A 21,862-nucleotide genomic window follows, 5' to 3' on the forward strand; every position below is an offset into this window, starting at 1 on the left:
TATATAGATTTGATGCTCTCTTTCCTTCTCATTGTTGTTATCTTCTCTACTCATAAATATTATCTTTCTTTGTCTTCTTCATAATTTGGAAAATAGCACAATGAGTTTTTTTTTGTTTTTAGTTATCAGTGGGGTTGTTTTAGGTTTATGGTCAATGTAAAGGGTTATAGGCATCTTGGTGGGCTACCCATTTCTTTTTCTCAAATTCATGTTTTTATTTGTAAAATTTACCTTTTATTCTAGTTGGGTTGTAGGGATGACTAGATGTTCCTGGATGATTATGGCACATTTGATCACACCTTGGACACCCCTATTACCCCTGCCTTCTCATTCTCTAAATTTATGATTTTAGAAATTTTTCTAATTCTTTTCAAAAAATGGGTATGGTGTGAGGATATTTTTCGCTTAACCTTACATCCTTGAAATACCCCCTATTGGAGACATGTTTAAAATATGTAGTTGATGTGTACCTTAGTTACATACTTTAATTTATCTAGCAACTTATGATTTAATTATGACATCCTTATCATAAGAAATTCTTATTCTTTATTTTATCCTTGTTTTAAGACTATAAGATGACTAATATTTTTGTATATCTCTATAAGTTTCAACATATATCAAGGTCCAAAATTAGAACCTCAAATTTACATTTAACAAATCCACTATGTTTCTATTGCACAATCTAATTCTTCCTATAGGCTCTAAAATAATTCTTCCATTGTTATCGATTATCACATCATCATAATAATTGATTATCCATATTATTATAATTATTACACTATCATTATTCTTTAATCATAATCAACTCATTAATTATCTTATTATAATTTAATTAAATAATTCCTTTATTATGAGGTAATTATCTTCTCATAAATTAACTTTGTCACCAAAATGGCAATTTTTTCAACAATTGCAATTAACTAATCCCACTGGAGTTAATTCTTGATCTATGATTGCACCTTGACCATCCATACGATCTTTCAAAAACCTATAAATTTGTCCTCACTCATCATTATCATCACAAATCTATAATGAACATTAACTTTATTGATTTATCATCTAAAAAATGCTAATATTATGTTGATATTGACAACACTCGCATATCATAAAATTCTTGAGAAAACTATTCCAATGTATTCAAATGAAGGTTTGTAAGGAAGCTTAGCATAATTTTTTTATATACTAATCTTAAGAGGAGGGATATGCAAAAACTTTTTAGATCTTTAGAGCAATTACAAAAATTAAACATAAATATCATGCATACAACAACATATTGATTTACGTGGAGAAAACCCTTTCGAGAGAAAACCTCACACCCCTAAAGTTGCTTAGCATGTTAATAAAGAAATATTAAGAATACAATATACTTACAAAGTAATATTTCATAAGAGTATCACCAACCAGAGATCCAAAGGCAAGTAAAAAACAATCAAACTGTCAAAATACATAATAATATCTAACTGTTAATACAATGCCCTCATAATATAGTGTTGCCTTCTAGGGCAAGCAAAGCCAACATAATTTTTACTATCAAATCTGTGATCTAATTTTGAAAAATCCAAATTTACAACGTAAATTAAATATCAAATATGACTTTTCGAGGTGCAGCCCCTGAACCCCCACTAAGGCATGCAACTCTCTGACCCCATAAGGTGGGCATCCCCCTATAAACCCTCAATACATTAAACTATAATAATTGCACTTGGTTGAGACAACATTTTTTCCAATAGGTTTGTCTGACTTAGAGTAGATTATTACAATCATTATTAATGTTTTATTATTATTTTCTCTAAACCTCCTTGCAAACACTTCCTACATAATTTGTACATGCAAATTTCCATGAGCACCAACTTAGAAATTCTAGATGAGGACCAGTTTGCCAACATTACAAGCTTAAAAGTCCATTTAAAAAATTCAAGGCTACTATATTTATAATGAGCGATGTTTACTCATGATGAGCTAGTAAGTATAAGAGTACCTATTTATTCCAGCAATAAAGCAAGATTTATATAGGTCTAACATTTGAACCATGTTCTAATACCAAATATAATAGCCACCCTTGTTTACTAATTTTATTTCTTTTTATCTTTATTTTTAAAATTATAATACTCAGTACAACTTAAATATAGTCTTAATTAGCCAAGCAACATTATTCATTAAAATGTATCTATTAAGGTAAATACACAATTGTAAAGTAATTCACTTTACAATTAAGGGCATAAAATATTATCATTGTGTTTTACAATGTCATTATCATAGGAGAATGTACATACCAATATAAATTATCATGACATAAATAAGCTAAAGTGTGAATATAAGAGAAATTGTTATATCAAAACTTCTCTGTGCATACGAGTTCTTGTAATATCAACATAATCCATCAATTAAATCAAATAGAATATTGAATGTGTACAATGAGTTTAAATGCCAATTGTAGACACCTAAAATTGTCATGTCTAATTAAATAAATATTTTTATTTATTTAATTATCTAAGCCTAATTCTTCTGTTAATTAAATAAAATATTTATTTATTTAATTAATTCATTTATCCTCTTCTAGCCTTATTTCTCATTTAAATAAATACCTTTATTTATTTAAATTTTCTTTTTTCTAAATTAAATAAATATCTTATTTATTTAATTGATCTCACTCCTTCTATTAATTAAATAAATATTTATTTATTTAATTAATTCATTAACCTTTTCTACCCATGACACATGTCATTCATCTCTTAATTCATACACTACCTACCCTTTCATTATTTTATTATTTCCTTTACCTACCCTCTAATCATAGCCGACCTCCTTTTACACCTCTCAATCTTATCCCTCCATTTCATATAGTGTCTTCTATATAAGAGGATACTTCCTTCATTATCAACCTTGGCTAAGGAATTTTATGCACTTGACTACACTACGATCCTACTTGCAACCACATTCCGTTCTTTGTTGAGCTCTTGTGCACATAAAATCTGAGAGCAAATATATCAAACAAGATCAATGGAGATAGGAAGAATGGAGATCCAAACCCTATTGGACATGTGATGGTATAATCTTTGTGATTTCGTTTGATTTGCATTATTTTAGGTAATCTTCATATGTTATGGTGGATCTTTGTTGTTGTTAGGCTAGGGTTTTGTGGTTGAATTCATTTAGCCTTTCAATATCGTTATTATTGTTATCCATTTTCACCATATACATTTTGGCATGCTCGGTGAGACTCTTGTCCCTTTTTGCATTTAACTTCCTTGTTGCAGATTTTGTATTTTGAAGTTGTAGATCTGACGTTTTCGACAGCATTTTGATATTCTCGCGTCTGCGTACTTTCGGATCGCGTTTTTGATTTTCTGGCGCGTCTGCGACATCTGGAATCGCGTCTGTGTTATCGGCAGTATTTTATTTTTGTAGGTTCCGAAAATTGCGTTTGAGTTCCTCAGTCACGTCTGCGGTGTTTTTATTCGCGTCTGTGTTTGCGTTCTGGAGCCGCGTTTGTGTCTCACAGAACCGCGTCTGTGTCACCAAGTCGCGTCTGTGTCAAGGGTAATCGCGTCTGTGTGCACCGATTTCAAATTTTGAGTTATTGATTTAGTTTTGGGTTTTTGCATTTAGGGTTTCAGATCTGGTTTATTTTGAGCTAACATTTTCAGATCTAACGAAATTGGTGCAGCTTGTCTTGAAAGCAAAATCGTTTGGTTGAAGGCCCCTATTTTCACAAAGTCTTTTGGATCTAAAATTTACCTAACTTGTGTGCTTGCAGGAAGGGGTGATTATTTCAAACAATCTAAACTACTAACAACTCTTTGTTGCAGGTCCTTGGCAAGGGTTTTTGGATTTTTATTGTGTGCCTTGTTTTCATAGACTAGCAAACACTTCAATTGGTGCACTAAAATTGAATCATTGTCTTTTGTGTCTTGAGCAATAGGTTCTTTTTGTTTAATCTTTAGAGGGCCTGTCTTCCTGTGTGGTCATTAGGACTACTAGTGAGAAGAGAATGACCCAAGTGGTAGCGAGGAAAACCCACTTCTTCCGAACCACTATAAACAACTGTATTCATGGTGAAAACTATAGATAACGTGCGCTGATTAGTTCATACCGACACTATGTCTTCCCATAAACTCGTTTGATCAAATTTATTTGATCATTTGTAGGGCGTAACCCCTACCGGCTGGGAGCCTTCTGTATTTACAGAGCTGAAAGTGCCGCATGTATGGCCACACGAGCGGATGTCCTTACTAGCACCTTTTTGTTTTAGAAGCCCAAATCCTTCTAGTTGTTGGGGCAGGAGGTCGGACCTCTGGTAGCGGCCCACACACATACGATTCTTAGTAGAGATACAAAGTTCGCCATGGGGAGTTTTCGTGGGGACTGATGCTTGGCTAACCCGAGAAGTGAGTGCTGAGGGTGGAGCCAGTGAGGTCAAGCATCTAAGTATCCACTTTGAATAGCATAGCCTCGGGGGTAAAACCCCATGTGGGATCAACAACTATTGTCTTGGCCAGCCATAAGAATTGTGCTTGACTTATTTTAAACATTCAAACATTCAAGACCAAACAACAAAACATTGTGTCTTTTGTGTCTTCAAGTGTATGCAAAACAATTTTACATCAAACAACACACTTTTCTTGGAGTCATTTTGAGTCTAGACACTTGCAAACATTGGGTCTTCATCAACACTGTGTCCTCTTGTCACGAAAAACAGTCAAACAGTTAGATTTGGTCACAACAAAACAACTTCACAGTTTGGAAAAAAATGCACAAATTTTGCAGAAACGCGTCTGTGTCTGACATAATAGTGTCTGGGTTGTATAACCGCGTCTGTGAAGAGCAGAAACGCGTCTGTGTTTCCAGAATCAACAGTGTATTTTACAAAAATATCAGAAGCGCGTCTGTGTTAAACAGAACCACGTTTGTGTCAGGAAATCGCGTCTGTGCAGTATACAAGCGCGTCTGTGTTCAGAATTGAATTTTTTTTTTTTTTTTTTACAGTTCAGCAAACAAACACAGTCAGTTTCGGAATTCTTGAGCTTCCTAGGTCATTTCTCCAGGGTTTCATCTAGCATTCAACCTGTCTTTGGGTCACACAAAGTCCATCATTGCTTTACACCTTACTTTACATTCACATTTGTCTAAACTTGAGTCAAAAGGTCACTTGCTTGTCCTCATCATACTTTGTCAACACACTACATACAACAACATTTTGCTAAGTGGTCCCTCATCAAGGTCTCTCACCTTTGGGTCTCATTTGGTCTTACTTAGAGTCAAGGTCAACTTACCTCATCAAGAGAAACTATCCTCTCTTTGGAAGTCACACCTACTCTACTACATACATACTTGGTCTTACACTTTGGACATTGCAAGTACACCTCAGATTCATTTACATTCCATCCATTTCTTGGTCTTCCATACTTTTTCCATTTTTCATCTAGTCTCACACATCTTGGTCAATACCTAGTTCATGGTTGAAACCCGTCTTCAAAAATCTAGGAGAGAAACTAAAGAGGCTCAAGAGTCCGCAAACATGAGTTCTTATGAGTATGACAATGATATCTTTTTCAATTCTGATCATACTACATTACCTGACATGGATGCCTATAGAAACATTCCAAATGTTGAGAACATGGACACTACAAACAACAATGCTACACATAATGACAATATGGACAACTTTTCCGTACATTCAGCAGATGTGGAAGAATCCATTATGAATCCCCATTTCAATCGATTGGTTGAGGAAATAATGAGGAGGGATAGACAATACTTCTTACAAATGATGGCACAAATTGGAGCCAAGATACCTCATAATTTTGACATGTCTCAAATAATGGAAAATCGACCTTTGCAACAAACTCACTCCAACATGGATCAAAGGAGGCCTAATAGTGGAGGCAATAGAGGACCACATATGGTACCTGAATCACCATCATCTTTGTTTCAAAAACTAGAGGTCCCACATACACATGGTCAAGCATATGATACTCACCTTCACAGACCATTATGGAAGTCTTATGCAGAAAGATATGCTCAATCACATACCAATGCTAAGGATCAACCACCAAAGCAATTGGATACTCAAAGGCATGCTCAAAATTTGGACACAAGGAAACCCCGTGTCAAATTTGGGGGCAACACATTAGAACATGACATGCCTGTAGAGTATGGTATACATGGACAAAATAGATATGGCGTTCCTCAGCATGAATCTATACCAAGTGGTCCATATACACAACATCATTATAGACCTCCTCCATATGAACATGTGTATGATCAATATCATCCATATATGCAACATGCTCCTCCTCCAATTGGTACCTCAAGCATGGGGTATGCTCCAAGAAGTCGATCTCCACCTAAGAGCAATTTGGAGCAACAAATCAGGGAATTACAAAAGAAAATGGAGGACATAAATACACCAAAGCCAACATATACAGTGAGAGACATATGTCCCTATCCATTTGACAAAAGCATTCCAATGCCTCCATTTCCTACACACTTTGTGATGCCTAAATTTGATAAGTATAGAGGAAAAGGGGATCCTAAGGCACACATAAGACAATTTTTCATAGCTTGCATTGAGGTAGCAGTAGAAGAGACATATTTGATGAGATTATTCCCACAAAGCCTAGGTGATCAAGCTATGGAATGGTTCTCCCAACTCCCACCTGGTATTAAGTCATGGGGTGACTTAGCAGAGGCATTTATCCAACATTTCTCCTACAACATAGAGACAGACATATCAGTCACTACTTTGTGCAACACCAAGCAAAAAGAGGGAGAGTCTTTTTCATCATTTTTACAAAGATGGAGGAATCTAGCCAGCAGATGCTCTTGTGAAATTCCACAAAAACAAATGGTAGAAATGTTCACCCAAAATGTTAACAAAGAGATTGGTTATGACTTAAGGAAAGCTTGTTTGTCCACCTTCAAGGACGTCATTGAAAAAGGCTTAGCAACAGAGAAGGTCCTAATTGAACAAGGAGTCATTAAGATATTCAAGGAAAACAAAGATGACTTTAAAGGAAAAGACAAGCCAAGATTTTGGAATAAAAACAAGAACACAGTCAATGATGGTGTTGTTGATGCCAACACAGTGCGACCCAAATTCATCTTTTCGGGATCAAGTTCTACAAACAATCAAGTGAATACTCAAACAACTTCCAGATCACGAAGGAAGTACACCCCATTGGGAGAACCACTTGAGTCAATTTTCAAAAAGCTAGTGGCAAACAAGGTAATCACTATTCCAGATTTTCCTCCATATGAGCCAAAGGTCAAACCAAATTGGTGGAATGATGATGAAAATTGTGAATTTCATAAGAGCAAGGGCCACAAGACAAGAAATTGCCATCGACTGAAGAACATCATACAAGATCTCATCGATAGAGGTGACATTGAGATTGAAGGACATTCATCCAATCAAGAACATGTGATATTTAAGGAACCATTCCCTAAACATGACAAGGGAAATGCCAAAGCCACAGATGACCAGACCAACTATACCAAAGCATCCTATAACTATGATTCAACTGTTAATCATATTTCGATGGACAATTGTGTCTCTACCATTATTATAAAGGACAAAACGCTTGAGAATTCTACCCAAAGACCCAAGATTGTCCTAAAAGGCATTGGATCTTCTTTTGAACCTACCTCTGAATGCAATGTTACAACTCGTCGAGGTAAATTCACTTTGCAAGGTGCTCCAACCAAAAACACCGCTTCCTCGTCAACCAAGCCTGAATATGACCTTGTAGAACAGTTAGGGAAGACACCCGCGCTCATTTCAATTCTTGAGCTCTTACGCATATCCCCCGCACGTAAAGCTATTCTTGACAAAATCTTGAGAGACACTACTGTTCTTACTGATCTGAACGTGGACCAGTTTCAAGCCATGGTGGGATACCTTTCCATTCCACACTCCCTTACATTCACAAAAGCCGATGACGCCTCCGTAAGTCAGCCACATAATGTACCTTTACACATTGAAGCCTTCATACACAAACATAGAATCAAACGAGTCCTGATAGATGGAGGAGCAGGTCTGAACATTTGTACATTGAGCACTATTAAACAATTGGAATATTTTGATAAAGCTGTGAATTCTATAAACAAAATTACCATCAAGGCATATGATGATGAAGAGCGTTCATCCAAAGGCACAGTCACCTTACCTCTCAGAGTTGGGCCCGTTACAAAGGATGTGGTTTGTCAAGTCCTAGACCTAGATCTCACATACAACATATTGCTAGGACATCCATGGATTCATGAGATGAGCGCAGTCCCATCTACATATCATCGATGTATCAAGTTTCCTCACAATGGAGTTGAAGTGACCGTCAAAGCAGATCCAAATCCATTCATATATTGCAACAATCTACGACCTCAATCAGAAATAACAATCCCAGTCAATCGAGAAGCTATTCCTTCATCAGCATATGTGGATCTAGAATCCTTGAAACCTTCTACATCAAAGCAAGCGGAGCTCAAATAAAAATTCAAGTTTAAAGATATGGGATGTGGTGAGTATATCTTTCATGTTGATCAATTCCCACTATCTCCTAAGACATTCAGTCTACAGGAACAATCTATAAATAATTTGCAAGGAATTGGGTGTGAACCACCTAGTGTTGTGGCTACTAAGTCTGAATGTAAATCTCCTCTAGTGGTGCAAGCAACTCTTGATATGAATATTCCTAAGAGTGGTTCCAACAAAGAATCTATTGAGTGTATCGCCAACCCTCTTGATAACTCACATAGTTTTACCATTTCATCCACTCATTCCATTTCCACTCCGCTCCCAGACTTGGATCAACAAGAATTACAAAATCCCTTACTCACTGGGGATCAAAAATCAAGCTATGAAAAGAAAAATCTAAAAGTCAATAATAAAGAAAAGTCCTTTAGTCCAAATCAAAATCAAAAGCTACTGGACTCTGCAAAAATCAAAGTCAAGGATAAAAATCCTATGAAGCAAAAAGAACAAGAGTTGATATCCCCTAATACCAAAATAACTGGGGGTAAAAGTTCTACAATTTTAAATCAAAAAGCATACTTGTTGATCCTAAGTCTCCATCATGCTATCCTACTTTCACTTCTTTTCGCAATCATAAGCCTTCATAACTCATCCACTTGTTCCACACATCCATTCCCTTCTAGCGACACATCATGGACCTTTAATGGAGCTTCCTCGAAGGACTTTGTTATCAGGGATGCCCAAACTTCTTTAGGTGACACGCATATGGGCCTGTGTAGTCCACACACTAGTAATTCTATCTCAGTTCCTTCATCAAGGAAGACAGTCACTCGAGCTACACATCATTCAATCAAGGAACAATGCAGCTACAATCATAAAGTCAAGCCTCGCACATTTGAGGTAGGCGACTTAGTTCTAAGAGAAAATCCTAAAAATCAACAAGACAGAGAGAAGAAGGGCAAGTTCGAACCAAACTGGCTTGGTCCTATATCATCACAGCAGCATATGGATCTGGGGCATATCAGCTCTCAACTATAGAAGGTGAACCTTTGGAGGATCCTATCAACAGCATGCACCTTCGCAGGTTTTACACATAGCTCTTCAGAATATCCTAATTCAAAAATACAAAAAAATCAAAAATTTCAAAAATACAAAAAAATAAAATAAAATTAAAAAATTCAAAAAAAAAAAAAAAAAAAAGTAAAGAGAAAAACATTTCGTCCAACAGTGAAAACCACTTCGGTGGTGCCCTGGGCAAGTACCATGGTGAAAACTGGGTTACCAGCGCCATGTGTAGAGACATTGCTCCTCCCTCCTTTAGGATTCACTTTCATCCTTCACTTTGCACACACTCACGACCAATTCATCCATAATAAACTTACCCATTCCCATTATGGCTTGTTATTGATCTACCCAAGATTGGTTAGCCATTCATAATAAACCTCCCTTTTCACCTCCCTTTCCATCCATAATAAATCAGCTCCTATCTGTGGCTAAGGCAAATCCTACGTCTAGTGATGGGTGTGGAACTGAGAACATCACATGTTTCGAGGAGTATAGTTTCTTCCAGCTTCCTTCAGTCTATCCACGCACAATCCGCAATAAAGCAACATCTGCATCGCCAATCCGCAATAAAGCAACATCTGCATCGCCAATCCGCAATAAAGTTTCATCTTCTCCGCAATAAAGTATCAGTTTCATGGATTCAGTCAGTTTCAGATGAGACACAACAACAACAATGGGCTTCAACAAATCAAATCTTTCAACAGACTCAGACAACATATGGTTCAGTGCTATCTATCCTTTCTGTGAAAGTAAACATTGTGACCACAATCAAATAAGACTTATACAAGTGAGAAGGGACACTAAATTTGAGGACTACAGTGGATGTTGGTGTCGAGTCTTGGTTTTCTTTTAATTTTATCTTTTTGTGGTGACATGTCTTTTAGCTTTTCAGGGATGTCTCTGACTAGAGATTCTATCTCCAGGATGTCTTTGACTAGAAAGGCGAGGATGGGGTATCGTCACCTATTTGTATTTGCTGCTTGTGGATTGTCTCTTAGTAATGCTATGCCTTGTCCAAGGATATGAGGACACTGTGAGTCTAGTATGAACTGGGGCATTCCTTGTTTGTGACTGTCTTATCTCCATGCAAACAGGTACAATGACTTTCTGGGTCGAACATATGCCTCGATTGTCATAACCTACTTGCCATAATAAAGCTCAATGATGATAACACACAAGAAGCTCTTTCACTTTCATATCTTCTGTCTTTCATCCCCCTTTCTTGATTGACTTCCATCGTCCTTCTCGAGTCCGCGTAGCTTGCTATCACATGACTGAGTATAATGACATACCAAAAACATTTGCATTTCATGTAGTTGCACCTGTATTACCACATATAAGCATTTCATACATACATATAGATATCACAACTACATCACATCCTGCACACAACACATGTTAGCACAATTTACATTTGCATTATCATATTCATTTGCATTTCATACATTCACATTGGCATAACATATTAAAAACATAAAAGAACAAAAAAATATATTGCATTGCATCATATACATATTTGCATGCATATCATAAGCATCACATAGAAACATACATCACATAGGTACGCATGCATATAGCTGCCGCAAAGATGAATCATCTCATATATATAATCATAAGTGTCATGATACAATGATGTCAAAATCATATGGCTACAATCACCCGAAGGTGTCTACATCATCATACAAAATGGTACAAAATTGATACATAGGGAGCCCTCTATGGCTACGACGAACTCCCTCCCTCAGAGCCGGCTGGCCTCGACGGAGTCTGAGCCCTAGAAGGACCCGCCCGAAGATCATCTCTCCTGGCCCCTGTGTCCTCTGCAGCCACCCCTCGTGTCGCCCTATCCGGACAGAGGAACCCACTGATAACTCCTCCCAGCACCGCCAGTAGTGCTAATTATGTCTATTTCATCATGTCCCATACCATGTGTCCAACCCTCATCTCTAGTACTGGATCCTGAAACACTCGTCTCAGGGCCTCCCTATCTCCATCTCGATGGTACGGAATCAGCTCCCCATCGATCGGTATTTGCAGAATCCTGTATACATCCTCCAGGGTGATTGTCATCTCCCCCATCAGCAAATGAAAAGTACAAGTCTCTGAGTGCCATCTCTCAGCCAGCGCAGTCAACAATCTCATGTTCGCCCGAAACTCAGGCACATACAGAATATGTCTCAATCCCATAGCCTCAATCACAGCTCGGTCCTCGGCTGTCAACTCAGGTCGCAACCTCTGAGTCGATGGGAATCTCTCCCGTGACTCCAACATAGGCAAATACTCCTGCTGTCACACAAATCAATCATCTCAGTCCTAGTGACACTCACTGTTCATCACAAAGTGTTGCTTCTATCCTAGTGGTACTCTCTGTTCATCACAAAGTACTACATGTTTGGCACTCCCTGTTCATCACAAAGTGCTGCTCACATTTGCACTCACTGTTCATCACAAAGTGCTGCTCATATTTTAGTACTCCCTATTCATCACAAAGTACTATATCTTGGTACTCACTGTTCATCACAAAGTGCCTTGATCTATCCTATCTTAGGGCCTCTGCTTGAGTGAATCCTCTTGAGAAGTTTCCTAATTGGCAACGTATGTTCTATCACAGAATTGTCAATCCTAGCCCTATTTGTTATCCTAGTCTTCCCTAGAGGACCTGCTTGAGTGTATCCTCTCAGCAGCTTATCCAATCGACAGAGTATGTTCATCACAGAACTGCCGATTTGACCTAGAAGACACAAATTCACATTTTTGGACACAAACACACTTTCTTGACATAAACACTCTTTTAGACCGCATAAATGTGCCCGGCACCAACGCAGACGCGCCTACACATTTTTGACATTTTTTTGGGACCCTATTCTGAGCGCATTTATTGCCCTATCTAGCATGCATTAATGACAACAATAAATGCATCAAAGTACAAGGAGGTTTTGTGGTACTTACTGGCTCTCCTGCCTCTGTTGGCCTCTGGAATCGGCGAACGTGGTCGAATCTGTGAACCAAAGCCATCGCTGCTAACTGCTGCTGCTCTTTTCTCTCTCTGCACTCTAATCTCTTGGAGGTGTAGATGACAATGAGGATGTATTTCCCTCGTGGTCTATCTTATAGACTGCCCTAGCCCTCGTTTCCCAAGTTAGTCTTCATTATCCCGTGACTCTGTCATTTTATCCGGTCAGTCCATTCTAGCTCGTCTTTTTTATCAAGAGATTGTCTGCAATATTTTCAGACATTTTCATCCAATCTCTCGAGGGGGCATATCATTCCCATCTTGGGGCAACTCTGTATCAGTTCATATTATCTTCTTTGAAACAATGCGACAAGCCGCATTGTCTCAAAGAGGGGCAAAATGTAGACACCTAAAATTGTCATGTCTAATTAAATAAATATTTTTATTTATTTAATTATCTAAGCCTAATTCTTCTATTAATTAAATAAATCTTTATTTATTTAATTAATTCATTTATCCTCTTCTAGCCTTATTTCTCATTTAAATAAATACCTTTATTTATTTAAATTTTTCTTTTTCTAAATTAAATAAATATCTTATTTATTTAATTGATCTCACTCCTTCTATTAATTAAATAAATCTTTATTTATTTAATTAATTCATTAACCTTTTCTACCCATGACACATGTCATTCATCTCTTAATTCATACACTACCTACCCTTTCATTATTTTATTATTTCCTTTACCTACCCTCTAATCATAGCCGACCTCCTTTTACACCTCTCAATCTTATCCCTCCATTTCATATAGTGTCTTCTATATAAGAGGATACTTCCTTCATTATCAACCGTGGCTAAGGAATTTTATGCACTTGACTACACTACGATCCTACTTGCAACCACATTCCGTTCGTTGTTGAGCTCTTGTGCACATAAAATCTGAGAGCAAATATATCAAACAAGATCAATGGAGATAGGAAGAATGGAGATCCAAACTCTATTGGACATGTGATGGTATAATCTTTGTGATTTCATTTGATTTGCATTGTCTTAGGTAATCTTCATATGTTATGGTGGATCTTTGTTGTTGTTAGGCTAGGGTTTTGTGGTTGAATTCATTTAGCCTTTCAATATCGTTATTATTGTTATCCATTTTCACCATATACACCAATAATTTCAGTAAGAGGTACCTTGTTCCTGATTGATAACTAAGCTTGAAAAGAATCTTAGAGAGATTGCCATAGGTTTATGGTTATGGGGTAATGTTGCAAGATAATCCCACCATTTGAGTACACATTACCTACCCACCCCTTTGACAATTTTTCTAATACTTTTAGAAAGGTGGCTCTTAATGCCAATATTCAATAGATACAAAGGTAAAATTTTATAGTCAAATACACACAAAATTTACATGTTAATATCAAAGTATGAAGACATACCTACACAATAACCAATTGGTATAAGAAGTGAATAGAACATTACTTATTATTTGGTTCACCAAAACATAAGACCTAAATTCTAATAATTGTGTCAAGATAAAAGTGGAAAGCGCTTATGCTTTCTATACCACACCATATCTCTTTTCTTTTTCTAATTTACTATTAGTTATGATGATGAGACAAGTATACTATACTATTGTTATCATTATTGATAGGGCATTGACTACATATATAATTCTTACCATAGGCATAAAAGCACATCTAGATCAATCAAGACACAACACTAATAACACACATATTCCTTTTGGTACATAAATGCCAATACTAAACTCTTGAGATATGTAGATCATGTGACATCTATCACTTGCATGCTATTGGAAAAAATCTATCTAAAATCTATTATTTAGCAGGCGCAACTCTTGGTGCCTATCACGTGCAAGCTACTTGTAAAATTTACAACACTATGAAATGACTAGTTGCTCCTATTTGTAGAGCACACTTTTTGACTACCAGATCATTTTTAGAAATTATAACTAAGTTTAATTGAAAAGAAAATCATATGATTTTAAAATTGGTATAGGCCTAGGGTAGAGTAGAAGGAACCACATTTTGAAAAGAATTATTAGCCTTTATCTATTCCCTTACAATGTTTCTATCTAGCCTACTTTTGATGTCATATAAGTCATCTCATGTGCTTTTTGGTGTTTAAGTGTTTCCGGTACACGTTCAAAAGTTACACATCAGTGGGTCTTAACTTAGCCTTAAATGATTAAGGATGTATACTAGTTTATTTGATTACATTATCTAGGTTTATTCATTAGGCTATGCACTGATGAGGAAACACACTTATACTTAGAGGGTGGTGAATTTGTGTAAGATAACCTTTTACTTATTTAAAATCCAATAGCCATGAAAATGACAATCACACAAGATCTACCAATACAGAGAAGATTTATGTGGAAACCCTTTTGAAAGAAAATCATGGAGAAAAGTCTACTTCAATCGATTGTCAAAATCCAACCAACAATGAAATTATCTTTATAAAACTTCGTAGGCACCTACCCGTTGGAGACACCAATCCCCACCACTAAGCACCAACTTAGCAAGAGGCACCAATCTCTTATATTAGGAGGCATCGACCTCAAAAAGAATAAAAATTTCATCTTCTTGATTATTTCTTCTTCAAAGCATGATAATCATGTGAATATCTTGTATAAAATCTACTTATAAGCTTGTTATAAATCTCTTTGAAATTCTACAATAAATCTTCCATAAACCTCCTTGAAATTTTTCTATAAATCTATCGTAAATCTCCTTGACAACCTAATACAAATCTATCATATATCTCTTTGAGAATTTTCTATAAATCTATAATAAATCTTCTTGAAGGTTTGCTATAAATTTGCCATAAATCTTCTTGAAGTTTTGCAATAAATCTGTCATAAATATTCTTGAAGGTTTGCTATAAATATTAAAGATATTTATTTAATTTCTAACTTAATTTTCTCTCCTCACAACTTCATTTATACCCTCCTTATGCCTGTTCACCCAAGAGGGGTGACTCCTCCAAGAGTGGCAATTCTTCAAAAAAGAGTCGACCAAGATAAAACAACTATTTTAATTATTAATTTCATCAAATGGGGGCGATTGGCTTTGAGAACATTTTATTTTAATATTTCCAAGGTGGGTTGGCAAATTTTACACTTGGATTTAATAAATATATGCCTCATGGGTTGGCCCAATAATGGTAATAATTGCAATGCTTAGGGATTGCATTGGGTGCCAATACAAGAGAAGGGTTGGCCAAAACTAGATGTCGATCATGATGGTTTCATTGAATTTATGCGAACCACTTTTCTTCTTTAATGACAATAATATGTTTGAATCTCCTTTGACATTAATGAAAACGATATTTCCAACATGCATATGGTCCTAAAGGTATTGGGAATTAGTTTTGCTAATCCTCCAACGTACTTATCCACTACATATTAACTTACATCCAAACACATGCATAAGCATTTACAACATACCATCAAATAATCAAGAATGATAATCCACATTGTTCAAATAGACACAATTTCACATATTACAATGAAAACACAGGCAAAGTAGTTACCCAACCTTTCTCAGTATGACTAGACACAAATTATGATAAGGCCATCAAATAATCAAGAATGATAATTCACATCATTCAAATAATCACAATTCCACATATTACAATGAAAACACATGCAAAGTAGTTATTCGACCTTTCTCACTATGACTAGACACAAACTATGATAAGGTCATCGTTTACAAATTTCTTGCTTTACTATGTTTCATTGTCAAAGTTAATTTATTTCTCAAATCTTTGGGTCCCATTTAATTAGGATTGGTTGGACCCAATCTCTAATTCCTAATATTTCTTATATATGATTTTCTAACCTTATTTATGAAGCATAGCTTAATAGTTCCAGATAAATAAAATATCTATTTTCTTATTTAAAATAGAGTAACGATGTTGTAAAAAGTGTAAACATATTTGTAGCCCCAAGCTAAAAGATTTGCAATTGCATGGGTGCGTTTGCATAGTTCCTAATTAGCATGACAACTTATTTTATTATTCTTGTGCATACAAGATTTATTCAAATGAGAAAGGATTCCTTTTAGCAATCTCAAATAGAGATCATCTTGTTAAAAAGATTAAAAGGTTTCATTACCATAAGAATGCACAATAAGTATAGCACATTCTAAAACTTTTGAGTTTTCTCAATAAGGCAACAATATTTTAGAGTGTCATAAGATAGTGAACCAATTGATATTCTACAAGTTCTTTGATTATTGAAGGAAACAAAAACATAGGTCATTATTTCTTGCAATACTTTCAATGTGAAATCCTCCAAGGTAAACATGTTATTATTGTATATTTGATGTTGTCCCTATCACCTCTATGTTTTTCCAAATTTCATTTGTTGTAGCCTATATAGTGCGTCAACTTTAGTAGTTTTCAAAGCACCAGAAGAATAAATTTTATTGTAGTAGTATTAAGAAGGCCTATATTAATATAATTTCAAACTTAAAATCTATGTTGATGAGTTATCAAGAAAAGCCTTAATTGCGTGTGAAAGTCAATAGTTTTTTTCCCTTCTTCCAATTGAGTAAAGAAGATAATCATTTAGTTTAAATTGAGAAATTGGTAATCATAATATAAAACAAAAACAATAACAAGTTTTTTATTTGTTCCAAGCAATTACTATTTGAAACAATATACCTTATCCAACATAAATGATAGAGGGATTCACACACCAATACAAAGATAGAAATAACAAAAGATATTTTTACATACCTAAAAATCTTAACAATCTTTGTCAAATAATGTCAAACAATAGTGACAACCCAATACACAATATAATTTTATCCTCACTCAAATCTTTAACTAAATTATTAAAAATACCCAAGAGAAAAAAGGATATGTAACAATTATCATTCCATGCCTACATGATATCAATTCATATCTTCTATATACTTTCCAATTGCACACCCTTTATACTTCCTTTCCCTAACTTATCCTAATACCCTCACTCACCTCCTAGATCTATATCTTGTTAAATATTTCTCTATTATCATTTTTTTGATCATCACTTCGTGGAAAACATATCATTTTCTAATTTCTAATTTTTTCCCACCAAATTTCTGTGAAATCATTTTTTATTCTCTTTGCAGTGCTTTCCAAACATAATGTTGCTACACATTCCCTATATATTTAAATGAGTTGTCATGTAGCGATTAAATATTTTAATTAAATTCTTTTGTTAACTTCTATTATGTTATTCCATACTTGTGCATACCCTAGCGAACCTACCCTTTTCAAATCGAGTTGTTGTGACTTTAATAGGAGACTAGGGGAGAGGACTCAATAGTTGAGCATGCTAACTATGTGCTTATGAAAATCCTTTGTGGAAATTACTTTGCAAGTTCCCTTTTAACTAAAGTTTCAAGGCCACATTATCAAATTTGATTCTACTTCAACATGCTTTTTGTCAAGGTGTCCAAAGAGGCTCAAAAAGTGAGACCGATAATTATGCACTAAATCATGTTTTATTGGTGTGCTAATGTGACATCACATGATTTGTTTCTTTTTAGATCTAAGGAATGCATTTCAGTCAATTATAGGTACTTAGATCATTAACACTAACAAATTTAAAGTCACAACTATTGATGCAATATTTTTAAAAATATTGGACATTAAATCAATAAATATAACAAATATTGGAACGTGGTCAACTATTGGATCCTTTCCCCTATTATTCATGTGGATGAGAATGATTAAGGGAAGTATTATTTAAAATGACATTTACGATGCATATAGATGGTGATTTAAATAAGTTTTGTTCTTTGGTGTCTACTTGGGTTGTTTTGACAAATCTTTTGGTTGTCTTTTGAATACCCTCCATTGCGATCTTATTTTTATGCATTTATTTAATGCAAAAAATAAGGTGGTAGTGTATGTTACTTAAATAGGTGGTAATGAGTTACATAAATTATCTTTTTAATAAAATGTTATTATTGATTATAAATTATTTGTTTATTATAATTTGTATGATGATTTTGATAATATTATATAAAAAATGTAATATGAATGTGTTAGGTATAATCTCTTCATTTAACCATATTTAATATAAAAATTATGTTACTAAATGTCAACAAGTGAATACAAGACATTTACACACTTGTAGTGATCTATCAAATCATGGCATGGGCACTCAAGATGGATATTGGATTAAATTTTCATTGGAATAGTCCTCAAAAACATTATCAAACTCACATAATCTTGCATCCTAAGCAACAACGAAGTTATCAAATTTATATTGCATAAATTTTACAAGAACAAAAATAAATTATTGTTAGATGAACATCTCCATTAAAACCATTGAATTAAAAATCAAGATATCACAATGCAAGTTATAATGGCACGGTTAAGAAATTTGTAATCCGAACAGTATTACTTCATAAACGTATGTAAAAGAAATAAAAATCAATTCATATGACATAATAAATAATAAATTTAATTAATTTACTTATAAATTTGCCTTTCCTAACAATATTACTCAAATTGATTCTCTTTGATTCCAGTGTGGAGGTTTGATAAAGAAAAATGTCAAAAAGCAATTTGTAATGTCTAAACCAAGGATTTTTGTAAAGAATGTTCAAGGAGAATGTTCTAGCTAAGAGTATTAGAGTGTTGTTAGTTGAGAATTTGAGTGCAAGCAAAGAAACTACCTTTTGGTCTTTGTAGCGTGTTAGGGATTTGTTAGATATAAGTTTTAAGGGAAGCCTTTAAAGTGAGAGTATAAGGTGTTGATATCAAAGACATGAAATTCATTGTATTTGGGTGGAGCTTATGGAGTGCAAACCGATGTTGTGAGTCGTTATGGAAATGATGCCATTGAAATTATTGTGAACTAGGGGATTATTGTCTTGTAAATCAACATCTCAACATTATTAGTCAAGTCAACTTTGTGCACAGTACAATTTTTTTTATTTCAATAAAGGGCCTTGTAATGCCTCAGTTACACTAATAATACAAGTTCTCCAAGCCATATCCATGTGTTTTGTACAATTGAGTTGAATGCCTTTTCCTTGTTGCACCACTTCTTATCATGTATATACTATTTTCATTACATAATTTTGTTTGTACAAAACACTCATAGTAAAACAAGAGTAATTTTTGTCAAGACTAATTTTGCGTTTTTGTAGGCCAAGAGTAGACAATATTGCACAAGTAATAGCTTTATAACATATTATGGACATTTAAAAACCGTCTACCTTAAGAATCACAACAATTTTGGAAAAGGGACCCAAATTTATATTTTATGAATCAAACTTCTTGTAATTGATGTTGTAGCAACATAATTTTGAATGATCTCATCGTTTCTTGTTTAATTATCCTTTGATTTAATAACTAACTAACAAGGATATGTTAAATAGAATTGCTATTAATCAATATCTCATGCAAGTTTTAGAATGAAACTAGATAAAGCACATATAAGTACTAAAAATAATAAAATGTTAAAAAGTGATATGAAAAGAAGTTTTTTATTTTTAACCAAAAATCTTATTGATTGTCTCAAACGATTTAAGTCCACTACATTTGGGGGTAAGTGCACAAAGATGGTGTACAAAAAGGGGGGTATAAGTGGACACTTTTTTTTTTTTTTCTAAAATCAAGTAAACCTAAACTTGGAGGAGAAAGTTGAGAGCCATCCACTCAAGATATGAAGATATTCAAATAACAAAGATTGTAGTGCTTTGAATCTAGTTTCCTAAATACTATTTTTTTTCAAAATTGGATAAGATTAAGGGGGTCAAATCCTTCGCGCACGAAAAACAAACCTTGATTTTTTTTTTTTTGAAATACATAACATAGTGTCTGACGTGCGCATCAAAAAAGTCATAGTTAGATTTAGTATTTTGACAAATCATTTGGCAGAAAGATAGTTAAGAGTGAGCACTAGAAGTCGTGTATTTTTTTGTAACTTTTTGATGAGTATTTTTTTAAAATGATTTTTCCAATCAAACACATCTTGAAAATCAGGTACCTATTTGTGGGCGAAGCATAACTTGCACCAAAACAATCGAAAATACAATTGTTTTTTTTAATAGTAAAGAATGAAGTGCACTATAATAATATATAATTTTTTAAAAATTTGGATAAGTAGATTAAAAGTTATTAAAAACATGGTACACGTATGTCTCTGAGAACTATGAAGACACTAGTAAAAAAAATTCAATAATAATATGTTATTGTTGTTCAAATTTAAAACAAGTTATATGGTTATAAAGCTCAGAAGATGGGTGAAAATATGGTGGCAATTTTGGAAATACCCACTTGATGAAGTGTAAACCTAATGATGACAAAGTCGAGAAACCAAATTGATAAAACAAAACACGTCAAAAATGAGAGAAATGGAGGGAAATCAAATTTCCAACCCGCAACTTTGTCATCTAGGCCTATTCACAAGCCTAAACAGTCAAAAGTGCGTATGGGATCCCTGTACTATAAACAACGCGTATGGGGTATTTTTTAAACAAAATCGCGTACGGGCTTTTTTTTACAATAAGAAGCGCATACACGATGTTAAATCTAGAAACAACGCGTACACGCTTCTGCCTGTGTTTACAATGTGGGTGTGTGCATACATATATGTATACATGTATAATATGTAAAATATGATATTTCATGTATATATGTATATATAATGTGGATATATATAATATATAATATATATATTATATATATACACACACATATGTGTGTGTGTATGTGTATTGCCTTTTGATATTTTATGTGTATTATATGTATGTGTATGTACGTATATTGATATATATGGTCTTTTGATATCTTATTATACTATATTGTATTCTTCTCTCTCTCTCTCTCAGGACCACACATAACACCTAATGACCTCTTCGGACCATGTGTGATATTTCAAGGGGTCAAATGGTGTCTTAAGGGGTCATATGGTGTTGTAACACATGTGTGGCTCAATTAGGACCCCACGTGACCCCTAATGACATCATGTGACTTGTCTTACTCTCCTCCCATCCCCCTCCCTCCCTTCTCTCTCTCTCTCTCTCTCTGGACCCCACATAACACAACATGACCCTTTAGGAGTATATGATGTCTTAAGGGTTCATACGGTGTCCCAAGGTGGCAAGATGAAGCATTATTACAATATAAAAAGCAATGCCAATACTGCTTACAAAATTCGACACCTAAGGGGTCATACGGTGTCCTAAGGGGTCATAGGACACTATATGACCCCTTAGAGCACTATATGACCCATAACGATGCCATATGGTGTCTTAATGGGTCAAATGGTGTCTTAAAGGGTGGTAGGACACAATATGACCCCTAAGGACATATTACATGACCCATAATGACACCTAAGGGGT

This window comes from Cryptomeria japonica, chromosome 1 (genome assembly GCF_030272615.1).
Source record: "Cryptomeria japonica chromosome 1, Sugi_1.0, whole genome shotgun sequence".
NCBI classification, from domain to species: domain Eukaryota; kingdom Viridiplantae; phylum Streptophyta; class Pinopsida; order Cupressales; family Cupressaceae; genus Cryptomeria; species Cryptomeria japonica.